This window comes from Molossus molossus, unplaced genomic scaffold (assembly GCF_014108415.1).
Source record: "Molossus molossus isolate mMolMol1 unplaced genomic scaffold, mMolMol1.p scaffold_m16_p_5, whole genome shotgun sequence".
NCBI classification, from domain to species: domain Eukaryota; kingdom Metazoa; phylum Chordata; class Mammalia; order Chiroptera; family Molossidae; genus Molossus; species Molossus molossus.
Window position 1 is genome coordinate 41,012,408 of NW_023425388.1, and position 14,947 is coordinate 41,027,354.

General features: G+C 35.4%; 1 protein-coding gene across 1 annotated transcript in view; it reads left to right on the forward strand.

Annotated features, from left to right (window-relative positions):
• Window positions 1-14,947, forward strand: part of NAALADL2 (N-acetylated alpha-linked acidic dipeptidase like 2) — an 881,081-nt gene that overhangs the window by 44,369 nt on the left and 821,765 nt on the right. The gene's annotated exons all lie outside the window — the stretch shown is intronic.

Below are 14,947 nucleotides of genomic sequence, written 5' to 3' on the forward strand. Positions count from 1 at the left end.
TGGTTAGCCATGATGAACTAAACTCTCTGTAGCCTCTCTCTCTGACAGTTTCTCCATATCTATATTTGATATCGGTATTTCCCTCATTTCCAGTAAAAGAAATAAAAAATTAAGACAAGCAGTGCAGAATGCTGTCAGAGGGTGGGGCAGGGTGAAGACAAAGGCGTTTGCATGGTGTTCTCAACCAGACTGCTAAAACCGGTCCCAGTGAGGACAGGATGTCAGCTCCAATGTAGTTTTTTTTTTTTTCTTCTTCTTATTTCCAAAAGCTCTGCGGCTTCAAGATAAAATGTAACCTTGCAGTTGCTAAGGTAACTGGATTTCCCCCCCTCCTTAGGAATAGCAGAACAAATTAGGTGAAGAAAACTTCTGTAAATTGTCAATACATGGATGCCCTAAGGCGGCAATAGCTAAATGGTTCGTGGATAACCCTATAGGGGCAAGTCACCTAAAAGATGTATTTGCTGTGGGGTCTGATTTGTTTCTTGAGCAATTTAATGCAAATGGATCAAATCACAGTCAGCCCTCCTTTTCTAGCTTTTACAGACTTTCTTCCCCTTGTTAATTTATGGAATTTAGTGGCTATAAATGTTCATAAGAAGGAGGCCCAGGATAGAAACTTTTCAGATCCAGTAAAATATGATGAAGTTAATTATTGGCAATGGTATACTTCATAATCAGCACACATTTAGAGTTGTATATTGCTATTTCCCTGTGGCTGCTATTCCCTGGGGCTTCTTTGTGGGGTAACACTGGTAATCTCTCATCCCTCTGTTGGCAGGATTATTTTTGAAAAGATTTGGAATTAGAGACTAATGGTTTGTCCAAGATAATTCAGTCATTGTGTTTGCTTTCAAAGGATCTTAAAGTATTTTGATATTAAAACACTTTAATAATATCTATGATACTTCAGGGTCTCTAAAATGCATATATTTCTGTATTTTAATATTTCTGAGATCAGGATGTATCTTCCAATTGATGGTCCCTTAAAGTTGCCATTGGCCACTGCTTTGCTTTGGAAGTAATTTTTGATGTATATGATAATCAATGAAATCATAGGCTGAATGATATTGTGTTGACTTATTGGTTTGAAGGACTTCTGATAAAACTTTCCCCGTAAACTATTTTCAACTTGTCTCACTAACTAGCAGTTGACCAACAGAACACTGTGGGTTCCTAGACCCATGTTGGGTGACACAAGCTGTCATAGCAGGGTGTTATTATAGATGTGTGGACTCTCCAGCTGTCACAGAATCATCTTTATCTTCCTGTACAAACAGTGCGTCCAAACAAGCCTGTAAACAAGATGGGTTCATTCTGAATATTCTAGGAAGGAAAGCTTTGTTTTCAAGTCAGTGTGTTTCATCGATATCATCTCCATCCTGGGCCTGGGCATCTGGTTCACAAGTAACACATTCGTAGGACACCTGCCCTGGGATAGAAGCAGGTGTGGCTGGGGGCGGGCTTTGGAGGCCGTTGGCTCCATCCAGTCACTCACTAGCTGTACCACCTGGACAATCAGCTCATCTCTCTCCAACTTAGATCCCCATTGGGAAAAAGAGATCATTCCATTACTGATTTGGTTATTGTTCAAAGAGTAAACCAAATCAAACAGTATTTGGCACCATGACTGATAATCAATGGCCTTTGCCTTTTTCCCTTTTTTCTCTCTATTCCTACCAATGGAATTAATTTTTCTTTTGTACCAAATTAATGGAAAATACCAACTTTTATGTGTCACCAACTTGAAGTTATTATTGCAATCTTAATATTTCTAGCATGATAAAAAGTTATAGGTAGGAAATATTAGTCTTATCTAACTTGGGAAATTTAAACAATTAAAGTAGTTGACTCATGAAGCCCAAACTGAGGAAAGTGAAATTTTAGTATCAGTTTTCAAACTAATTTTGTAATCCCTATGAGCAAGAGATTACATATTTCATATGCATAGTACACATGTTCTAGTTTTACATTTTATTGCATTGAAATCACATGAGAAAATTAAAAGACAGTTGCAGTTGAGTTTCACTTTCCTATATTTACTACATTGTGTGTTATATATAATATTTTTAGCACTGTTTCTACCTATTTACCATCCCTGATTCACCTGTGGTGGTCAAGTGTTTCGGGCAGTCATTCTTATTCAAAACTTTATTTGTTACATGCCGGGAGCTCTTCTACAAGCAAGAATTTGATTTAATTTCGTTTCAGCAGTTACTTCTGAATTTTCTAAATGTGTGTCATTATCAATCCATACAAGGAGCAAAGATTGACTTTTTGTATGGCCTATTAAAACAAAGTACTTAAATACTCTTCAAATGATTCTTCACTTTCAATTCTTAACTAGGCATGAATATAATCGAGAACCCAAGTACCTGTTGCTGAAAAAGAAACAATGTCAATGTCAGCATATCTGCATTATGCTCACTGTGTAAAAGTCCATTATACATCTCAAGGCAAAATGTATTTAAAAAATGCTTGGTCACAACTTTAATTCAATCACACTGAAAAAAAGACCTGAAACTTAATATAAATATAGTATTAACCATAGCTTTGGTTGTTTAAGACGTTATGACCCAGAAAATATCCTTCAAGTTTCATTTCAGTCACTCCAAAATTTTATTATTTAATTTACGTGAGTATGTCCAACTCCACAGAACCTTGGTTAAAGACAGGTGTATAACTATCTTGTCCATTGCAGCGTGTTTAATAAATATTTGAAAGCCTTTTCTAAATCAGTTGAGATTAACTCTTTGGAACTTGTACTTTATGGCTTAATTAAAAGAAAGTCACACTTCAGTCTCACTTTCATTTCTTTTAGGTCTATTTACTACTGTGTTTTTTGTTCTTTTTGTTTTTTGAGCCATCAACTTTAGGGAATTAAAAATAAGGAAAAACATAAGTCGCTTGCTATCTGGCTCTAAATATATTTGTACTTAACAGATGGTTAAAATAAAGATCCTACAGAATTTTCATCAAAATTTTCTCAGCTCAACTGATAATTTACTTTGTATATTTTAAAATTGAAAATAAAGTGTCAAATGCTTTTAGGATTTTAATATAAATATAATTATAATGAAAATTTATATTAATTACTTAATATAAAAATAAAATATGCTACTTAAATAGAAGGAGGCATATTTTGAAAGCATCCATTTTGATACTTAAAAATTACTTTGTAGCATATTTGATTTCATGTTAAAAAATATGGGATGATTATGAAAGCATAACAAATATAATAATTATCTCTTTGTGTGTTATTCAGAATAGATTATTTACTTATTTATTTATTTATTATATCCTGTAACAGGATATAATACTTTTATAAGTTGAGTCTGTGGACTAAGGTACTTCATATTCTTACATACATAATGAAAATGACACATTTAATAGATTTCAGGAGACAGTACTGCAAAATGGAAAACATACATTTTGAAGTCAAACAGATGTGGCATTATAATTCTGCGCTTAATCTTGGTGCATACTTGAATAACTTACTTAACTTTTCTGTACCTCATTTTCCTTTTGTGCACAATGGAAAAAACAATCCTGTATCAGTTAGTGATTGCCGCAGAAGCACCTACTCCCAGACTTAGGGACTTGAAATACTGAGGACATATCACAGCTCGCTAGCCTACAGCACACCAGGCTTGCTTGTGTTTCTGCGCGTCTGGTGGTGGACGGGCTGAAGTTTGGTGCAAGGTGGCCTCAAGCTGAGACAAATGGGCTGTCGTTCACGTGGTGGCACCTCCTCCAACAGTCTAGCTCTGGCTTGTTCTCACGGCAGAGGTGGAGATCCAAGAGAGTGAGGAGCACACAGGTTTCCTGGGACTGGCATACTGTCAATTCTTTTATGGTTTTTTTTTTTTTTTTTTTGTCAAAAACAGTCACAAAACCAGGCCAGATTCAAAGAGTATGGAACAGACTCCATTTCTTGATGGGAATACCTTTAGTATAGCAAAGTGTGTGGATAAAGGAAGGAGTAAAGAATTCTGGTCATTTTTGCAATATACCATAGTCCCTATCTAGCAATTTAATATTACCTCTAGAAGAGTATTTGGCAGAAAATATGTGCTCAAGAAAGGTAATTAATTGATTCAGTTTAATTTTTAGAAACAAAACTTTTAATTTCTTATTTGTTTTGTTTTTCTTTTACAATGCTCACTTATGACTAATTATTTGATTTTTTTTTTGCAAGTTCTTCTAAAACTGCTTAAAATAATTGGATTCAAATGTTCAAAAATTTAAATAGGATACATTTTTTATTGTAAGTTTTCATGTAAAATATTACTGTTAGAAATTATGTTCTCAGAATTTTTGGGGTCAAAACACAGGTTAGGTAGGAAAAATACTTTTATTCAGAATGTTTGGCCGCGGATCAGAACTTTCCATAGTTCTATTCGTTTATTAGTGTGTGTGTTTCGTTCTTTCCATCTGGGTGGAAAGAAATACATCATAAATAAAGTTTTATCTTATTAATAAGATGGATGACCTCTACTAATTTATTTGTATTTTGAAGTAATTATAGACTTGATGAAAAGTGGCAAAAATAGAACACAGTTTTCATATGTCTCCAAACCCCACTTCCTCTGATACTCGCTTACATAGCCCTAGTGCAACTGTTGAAACCTAAAAAGTAACATTGGTAACACTATTAACTAAGGTACAGATCTTACGTATTTTTCCCTAATGCTTTTTTTTTCCTTTTCTGGTCTAAGATCCTATCTAGGATCCCATTCTGCATTTAGTTGTTTCTCCCCAGCCTCTCCAGTGTAACAGTTCCTCGGTCTTTCCTTTTCCTTCATGAACTCAATCCTTTTTAAAAGGGTGCTTATTAGTTATTTTGTAGAAAGTCCCTCAGTTTGGATTTGATTTTTACCATGATGGCAATGAAGGGGTGCATTTTTAAAACGACGAGACCACCGAAATGATGCTGTGCTCTCTGTGCACCATGTGGAGGGGCTCGTGATGTCCACACGCCTTCTTGCTGGTGACGTGGACATGCGTGCTTGTCGCGTTGAGACATGCAACCCTGACTCCCAGTGGCTAAACCTCCTTCTGCTATAAAGGAACAAGGACTCCTTGGAAAACTGGTTGATTCCAGATGGGGCAGGACAAAGTCAGGACAAACCTGAAAGAGCTTGTAGTGACAAAGTTTAAGAAGGTACCGAAACAGATGGGGGTTGACAAAAATGTACAGGAACCAAACAGAACTCCTGACTGCTGAAGCGAAAACCGTTTGAATGACAAAGTAAATCATTTTGAATCTTAACCCACAGAATAATGGGCATCCATGAGTCCATGCTGGTATACATATTTAATTGAATCAATAAATATTATTCAAGGTCTTAGCTTGGACTATCACAGAATGCCATAGCCTGGGTGGCTTAAATAACAGACATGGTTTTTTGAAGTTCTGGACCCGGGAAAGCCAAGCTCAAGATGCCAGCACGGTTGAGTACTGATGAGAGGCTTCGTGTTGGCTTGCTGTCAGCTCGCTGCCTTCTTGCTGTCTTCTCGCATCAAGGACAGAGAGCACTCTTGGGCCTCTTCTTCTTGAGGTTACGAACCCTCCCATGAGGGCGTCGCTCTGACAACCTCATTTAAACCTAAGTGCCTTCCCAAGAGCCTACCCCCACATGTCATCACGTCGAGAGTCAGGACTTCAACAGATGACTGTGGGGGCCACAAGTATTTAATCCATAACATTGGAGAAGATATAGGTGTGCATTGTAGGAGAAGTCTGACAAATGAAACTAGAAGGATGGGAGTGGGGATAAACGATCACCATTAGGCAAACAATATAGTAGTGATGTTTGTCCACGGATGGATCTTAAAACTAGTAAGTAAAAATTTGAGAAGAGACAGGATGTGCATAGTATCTTTTATTTGAAAAATTAATAGCAATAATTTTTAAAACATACCAGTGTTTTCTTCTCTACTCATGCAGTTTTCTTACTACATACCCGGATGCCATCATTTTTAAATACCTTATTCTCAACTAAAGAGAGAAAATATTCAATTTTTTAAATTGTAGTTTCTGACGAGGCACCGAGTTTCAGAACAAAATATCGAGTTCCGTGGTGTTACTATAATTTTATGGGCTTGGCGCTGCAGGTGTGTGATACCTCAATGGGGGTGATGTTTTGGAAGTTCACCGGTTCAAAAAGGCCCTTTCCTCTGGCAGAATGATTATTAGAAAAACAGGTGCTGTGATGGTGTTCATAAATCTAAGCAGCTGCACGTGGGGTTGAAGCATGGGGCTAGATTTAAAAGCTGTATCAAATGGAGAAAAGCACATACCTCTATCTTGTTTTAGAATATTCTATGCTTTGTTACATATTTTTTGCATAGCGGAGGTAGACTTATCTCAAAAACTGAAAGAGGATAGCCATCATCCTAATTTCCAATACACGTTCCCTTTATTTATTACTATCTGATCAATGGAACGTAAATGCAAGCAGAGGAAGAAATCAGATATGTAAGTCCAAAGTCTGAATTTCAGAATGTGAAAGCTTGAGGGTTGCCAGAAGTCACTTAGTTCTAGATGTTCATTTAACAGACATGAAAGTTATGACACAGAGGTTGAGGAGGAACTTCTAAGATTTGCGATGGTCTCTGCCTTAACATGGACTTTGTGATGATCTGTTCATGATTAAAGAAGTTTGATTTGTTTAGAAGAGATGCACACGTTTATGTTCAGAATAAGTTATTAGCAAACAGAAATTAACAAGCAAGCTAATGATAATTTTTTAACAGCCAATCTTAATATTTAGCTCATCAGATTATAAAGCATAGTTAAAATATTCATAGCTTACTATAAAATTGTAATGATAATAAAAAGGCTTATAAATAGGTGGCGGTGGGGAAATATATATTTAATCAGTGAGTGTAACAGTTTGGAATAATAATGCTTAAATCTAAATATCATTGTCTTGGGTAGTCCTCTTTTCATGGGTGATTCATCGATTAGTTCACAGGTACAGTGGAAAATGAAACTCATAAGGTCCTTGTTCATACAGAACTGATAGTCAAGTGGAGAAAAATTAATAAGAAACAGATCATTAAGTATTTAGTTTTTTTATGTTTAAAAGCTGTTATGTGGGATATATGCATCTCTTAGGAGATGACATTTAAGTTGAGATTAACTGAAAAATGAAGGAACAAGTCATGGGAAGCTCAAGTCAGAAGGACCTGCGGCGGCAGCCGCTGGCACTGAGGCCGGAAAGGGGGGAGAGTCCGAACCTAGAGAACGGGGCGGGGCTTGGTAGGCAGCCTTGGAAGCGTTTGGATTTATGTTTTAAATGTGGTTGGAAACCATTGAAGGATTTTAATGAGGGGAGTTTTATATATGTTTTTAAAGAATTATTCCCACTGCTTTTTCGGGGTAAGATGAGTGACAGTAAAAGTGCTGTGATATGTTCTTCGCCTTTATTCTTATTCTCTCTTTATTATCCGCCTTTTCCGCTAAAAACTGTAGACTTATCGAATTGTGATTGAAGAATTGTATAGCTTTAGACCATCCTTTTAAGTATTATATAGTTAAATATACATAGGTATGTTTGTGTATATATACACATACATGATACTATGGTTATATAAATATATTTGATATATATGTTGCTCTGTAAATGAAGTCATTATATTTTGCTATAATTTGATTAAGAAAATAACTTTGTGTATATGACTTTAAGAATTATTTTTAATGATTCCTTCAGTTAACACCAAACTATAAATGGCTTTAAAATATTTATATATATACAAACGAGCAAGCCGATCTAAGTTGCAATCTTTGACATTTATTTGAAATATCTTAGCGTTTTTTAAAAAATACCTACTTCAAAAGATTTTTGTAAGTAAATGACAAAACGAATAGAAAAAATTAAACATGCCTAGCATATAGTATATATTCAGCAATGTTATTTAAAATCACTCATAGTTTTATATAGCAAAACCTTTTCATCTTAATCTTCCCCACTCTGTCTTTGCTCCCAAAGTCTTTGTTTCTCTCTTAGTGCACTTTGCAGAGATCGGCATACGCTTATCTTTCCTGTCCACTGAGGGAAGCCTGCGTATGCTACCCAGCAAGGTATATGCAGGAAAGGCTCATGTTAATTTGGACTGTGAAATGAAACCAACTAAAAACATTTCCTGTATTGCCTAAATTTTAAAATAAACAGAATTTTGAAGTTGAAGGGCAAGGTCAATTGGGGCATCTTTAAAAAGCATGAAAAAATAGATAAGGTGGGTTTATTTTTTTAGATTTTACTTTCTGAGATATGTATATGTATATCTAGTATGGCTTTATTTGTGCTATATAAGGAGACTGTAATTAACAGAGTGATTTTGAGTAAGCAACCCTCTTTAGGATCTGATTTTGAAAGCAAGGGTCTGCTGCTCTCCAAAATGCCTCACAACAATTCCACAAATGTCTCGAGCACCTAATATATGTACCAGGGGTGGTTATTATTCTTATTTCTATTGTTTTCATTACATGGATATTCATCAGATCTCATTGTATGCCTTGGAGAGAGCCTTAATGAAAGCATTCTATAGACCTTTAACCAAAATGAAAAATATCAAAATATGATATAAATAGCTTTGAAAAAGTACACTGTATAGTGTACCTTATACAGTAAACAGAATAATAATTTGGTGTCTTTTTAAAAGTAAGATGCATGTTTATTTATTTATTTATTTAATTATCCTCACCTAAGGACATTTTTTCATTTTTTTGTTCAGATAGAGAGGGAGAGAGAGAAAGAGAGAGAAAGAAACATCGATGTGAAAGGGACACATCGAGTGGCTGCCACCGTCACAGCCCAACCAGGGCTGGGGACAAACTGCAACGGAGGTACACGCTCTTAGTGGGAACTGAACCCTGGTCTCTCTGCACCACAGGCTTATGCTCTAACCACTGAGCAAACTGGCCAGGGCAAGATGCATGTTTTAAATGCGCTTTGCATGTGTTATATGTATAGCTGAACTAGATGGAATACTTTTTAATCTAACAAAAAACCTAACATACTGTTGGGTTACTAATGAAAGATGGTTCTTTCCTCACACTTTGAAGGGGACATTTTACATAAATTAATACAATACTTCCATTAAATAGTTTGGGAGCTAAGTCAATCAAAATACATTTGTGAACTATACGGCCATGTCTGTATACCACATGAAATCATATAATGATCAACCAATAATCAGGGCCCAATTCAAAGTTTGAGGAATAATATCTAGTTGGTAAGATTATAATTCATATAAAATAATATACAGTGAAATGAAGAACAGAGATTCATGGATTATAGTACTGAACTAGCCGAGTTTTGTTCCTTGATTCAGGAGCGTTGTGACTCGAAGGGAACCACATAATAATTCCTGCCTCACTTTTCCACACGTAGAATAGGAAGGATAGTAACAGTGCCCACATAATAAGGTTCTCATGAGGATTAAATGAGTTGAACTGTGCAAAGCAATTAGATTAGTTTCGGGTCCTAAGGTAAAGGTCCTGTAGCATTTACTGTTATTACTAAGGACTAGGTTTTGGCAAACAGAGTGTGTCAAGAGTAATTTATCATCAGAATTCAGAGGAAAGAAACAAATCACCGTGGGACATTCTCACAGCAGTTCTGGAATGTTAACCATCTTCCTAATGGTAGGTAAGATTTAAGTTTGCTGGGTTATAAGAGCAAGCTATGGAGGTGGAAATATCAAAAGTGTTTGGGACAACCCGGCCGGTATGGCTCAGTGGATTGAGCATTGTCCCATGAACTGAGAGTCCGGGTTCCATTCCTGCTCAGGGCACATGACCGGGTTGTGGGATCCCCAGTAGGAGATGTGCAGGAGGCAGCTGATTGATGTTTCTCTCCCATCAATGTTTCTATCTGTCTGCCCCTCTCCCTTCTTCTCTATCTAAAATAAATAAATAGATAGATAGATAAAACATTTAAAAAAAAGTGTTTGGAACACGATAAGATTTTTCATTAGAATTAAGTGAAAGATTCTTGCAAGTGTATAGTGGAAGAAGAGGTATGAAAACCAGATTGACTTGATCCTAAGTTGTGAGGACCTGAGGCTGAACCACTCGCTGCCTGTGGGATACAGTGACTTCTGCTGCATAATGATTTCTCTGCTTTCACCTTGAATTTTGTAATTAAAAAGTTTAGACTTATTATGTCATGTGAAAATGACTGAGTAAACTCAACTAACTTCAATGAATTTTATAATAGATGAGATCAATCCAGTGGTGACATAGTTTTGTGTTCAGATGAGTTTTACTTCTGGTTGTATTTTAAAGATGTTTGCCAATGTCAAAGTTTCACAATTTATTGGAAACTTTAAAGACATAAAATTATTTTTGTAATTTCGTCCCCTGATGGAGGCAGGCAGTGCAGCTTACAGTGTCTCTTTCACCAGAAATGCAGAGTATAACGTTTCATTGCTTTCTCCCCAGGAGTTGCTGCATTTCCAGTTAGGATATATCTAACAGCATATCATTAACCAGGCACATGAGATCATCAAAACAAAGAAACTGCTGAAGCTGAATTAGATGTTCTCACTCTAATAATGAGTATAGTGACACTATATAAAATCAAGACGGTAGCAACAACAAAGAAAACCCAGGCTACATTTCTGTATTTCCAAACATTAGACTATTAACTTTATTTGCTTGTCCTGGCTTAATTTTCTGTATCTTTCCAGGTATGGGCAACGTTGGCTAAGAAAGATATGAACCGAGGTGACTGAAAGAGAAATTAAGTCCACTGAAATTTAATGATATTAACATAAAAAGTCATTGGGCATTATGACTTTGGTACTGATTGGAGGATTGCTGGATTCTCCTTAGCCTCCCTCTTACTTAATCCTGCTGGATACTGGAGCGTCTTCAATCTCTATTGACATGGTTTATAACAGCAAAGCACTGTGGTATTCTCTATTTTTGGTGAATTTTGCATGAACTGTAACACTGCTTAAAATTCCCAAGACTTAATTTTATGACTATGACCTATAGCATTGTTTTCAAGATCACTGTTAGTGTAATGTGTTTTTTAGAAAGCATCACTTCGAAATGTGTGATAGAAAATATTATCTGCCTGTTGGCTCTGCTGGACCTTAATGCCTTTTTGCTCTTTTAATCCTAGGTACTTCTATTGAGTGATAAAGTAGCTTTCCTTTGAAGAGGAAATTATTTGCAACTTTAGTTTTCTAGAACCAGCCTTTTTTCTCCCATGGTGTGGACACACTTCTCCTTTCAAATCCTTGATAATTGAGGACACTTTTTCTCTACTTTGAACTGTACTTCCTTTTATGAGCTCCTATTACAAACAGGTCTTCCAGTTTCTTCTGGAAATCTCTTTGTGGTCAAGTGAGCAATTCAGTCATTAAGCTTTATCAGGCTTTTGAAAAGGTGAATCATATCCCCAAACTCTAGATCCTGACCCAGTTCATTTTTACAGGGTTTCAACCAACTTCGGTGTTCTTTCTCAGAGCTTCATCACAAAGTTCCTTCTTCAGGTAAATCATCTATATTAGGAAGCCATTAAAAACAAGTGGCTAGTATAGTTCAGTTAAAATTTTGATTATTTGTTGCGTATCTCCTTTAAATAGGCAACCGTTTTGCCCAATGATTAGAATAACTGATGCCATTCAAAGATATCTGCAGTAGGGTGTCTGGATATTTATACTAGGGTATCTTTAATTTTTAAAAGGAGATGAACTCATAGATTCTATGAATGTATTTTCTTTCAGTGATAAACACTGAATTGATACAGTGTTGCTATCCTGATCTAAACTTTATTGAAGAGCATTTGGGCTCGTGAACTAGACAGAACTGGGTGCCACCATTTACAAAGTTTTATAGCCTTGGCCATATTTTTTAATCCCTGTACACTTCTATGATATGTGACCTTAGGAGAGGTTCTTAACCATTCTGAATTGCAGCTTTCTAATCCTTGATATTATGATGAATACACATTACAGATGAAACAGAGATTAAGACATCATCTTAACTAAATATATTGTAATCCACTTAGCATTGTGTCTAATACAACGTCTTGTAACCGTCAACTATTCATCCACTCCATTTATTCAGCAAATATTTAGTTAGTTCTACTACTCCTATTTCTAGTCCTAGTACTACTGAAAATGACAACAATAATCTACCACCTATTTTTAGCACCTACAGGAGGATTTCTTATTTCTCAGCCTTTACTGTGCAATTGAATCTCATGGGAGTTTGTTGTAAAGATTGCATATATTATAAGTCTCTCTCTCCCCCTCTCCCTGCCCTCCCCTTCCCCTCCCCCTCCCTCTATCCGCGCGCGCGCGCGCGCGCGCACACACACACACACACACACACACACACACACAATCTGAGATTCTCCTCATTTACTTAATCCTGCTGGATACTAAAGTATCTTTGATGCCTCACTGGCATGGTTTGTAAGCAATAAAACTCTGTAGTGTTCTCTATTCTTGTTGAATTTGCATGAACTTTAAATCACTGCTTAAAATTCCTAAGACTTAATTTTGTCTTAATTCACATATATATATATATCACATATATATATCATATATATATAGATATATAGATATATAGATATATAGATATATCAAGAGAGAAAGAGATTTCAAACCAAGTGACTCAGATTGATTATGTGTAAAATGGGTAAAGAAGTATTCACTTTTATCTATTAATCTGTTAATTCAGATGGCTTTGTTTGTGACTCTCATCTCACTTTAAGAAATTCTGAATCTAAAGTAATAAATGAAAACTTTTATTTCAGTTTCCAATGGAATAACAGCAACAGTACAAAGCTTTTGGTATTATTTTATTGGTTTTATGATATACTAAGTTTAGTCATTCAAAAATATGCATTTAAATACCAGCCATGCAACAAGCATTGTGGGAGTCACCAAGGAAATAATGCTCAACAAGAAAAACATCCTTATTCCAAAGAACACAGAACCCGGTGAGAAAGAAAACTAAAAAGTAATAAAAATAAAGTTTGTAGATTATTACAATAGGGAAGTACAGGATATTGTTTTATTATCTTAAGTCCTTTCCCTGCCATCCTTTTCGGTAGCGCATTGATAGGGCTTATGAAAAAGCATGCCCACGGAAAGTCATGTAATCTATGCACTGAGCAAGCAAGCTAATATATTTTCTTAAATGAGTGCTCAAAATGCACTGTCCTGCCAGCACAAGATTAAGATCTTGCTTTTCCATTTCTAGGGTATTAGCTTATTCAACTTCAGACATTTCTAAAAATGAAAGGATTCACACATTCAAAGGGTTTTCTGTAAACTTAATTTGACATGATTGTTCATATACAGGTTTGAAAATCAACTGCAAAAGGTGTTCACTTTCATGGACATTATTGTTCTAACTTAATAAACATTTATCCGATGTTGCGGCTCTAAGACAGCATGAATAAGGGACTGTCTTGTAGTTGCCTGGGTGTTCTTTGTAGGTGCCTTGGGAGCCTCTGGTAGATGCATGGCGCCTTCTCACATTCATGTGGAATGAAATATGGCTCATAATAAAGATTCTGGTTCATGTGTCTTTGACATCAACTGATACCAGTTAAAAAGAAAAACAAAACCTCATAGATATACTTTCTATTTCTATTGTCTTCTGTAGAATACTCTGATCGTTTTCCACCTTTTTGTCCCCTACTTTGAAATTTGCAACTGATTGGTAGCGGTGAAGGTGAAATGGGGCAACAGCATGGGAAATTTTTACCTTTTGAAATAAAGCACACACAGTCTCGCGCTCTCTCTGTCTCTCTCTCACAGTTTGCTACTTGAAAACTTTTGAGTAACAATAAATATCAAATTTCTAATAGCTCATATTTTGATAGCTTATTGTGTTCTTTTAGGCTTTCTTTTCTAATGACTACCTTATATAATATATTTATTTTGAGGTATATGGTAAATAATACTGCAGTGTAAGTTAAGGGATGGTTTTCTACTTGAATCGCATTTTATAATCACTCCTAACATTTTTTTCTCTAAAGAATAAAATTAATTGGGATCCAGAAAATGTGATCAGTCAAGAATACTTTTTAAAAAATAGAGATAGAATATTTTGGAACCTTGCCATGTTATTACTGCTTTTCATTTTCTATATTTCTTTTCTTGAATCTCACTTTATAATCACTCCTAACATTTTTTTCTCTAAAGAATAAAATTAATTGGGATCCAGAAAATGTGATCAGTCAAGAATACTTTTTAAAAAATAGAGATAGAATATTTTGGAACCTTGCCATGTTATTACTGCTTTTCATTTTCTATATTTCTTTTCTCATAATGATGGTAGGACACTGATTATTTATTCCACAAAAACAATATATGGAAAAGCAATGCTGCATAACCTTGTGTTGTTATGATAAATGAATTATATTATGGAGGAAACTGCTCTGATGGTTGAAAATCTAATAAATACCTCACTAACTTAGATTTCTTTTAAACCTGAGGGTGAGTGTTTACTGTTCTCAATTTCAGAATATTTGGTGTGGGTAGGAGGAGGCATTCTTATATGTGTTCTTTCCATTTCCATAGAGATGGTATTTAGGGACTAAGTCTAGTTTTTAAATGTATGTTTTCTCCATTCTGGGGAAATAAAGGGGATTATTTACTCTATACTCTGCATGTACATCAGAGAAGAACTTGCTTATATAACAATCTTAAATCTGTTTAGAGTCCAAAATACCTACTCTTGGACACTGAATATTTTGTTGTAACATGCCTATACATGTTTCCCCTATGTAAAGTCATTATATGTAAGCTAGCTAATTTTTAAATGAAAGTAAAAAATAAATGAATTTGAGAATCAAAAAATCATAATAAAATCTACTTACATGCTATTATTACTAAAGATCACTTGATTAAGTTAAACCCAAACCAAAGTTCTGAAGTAAGGGCTCATCTCATAGTGGAACATAAG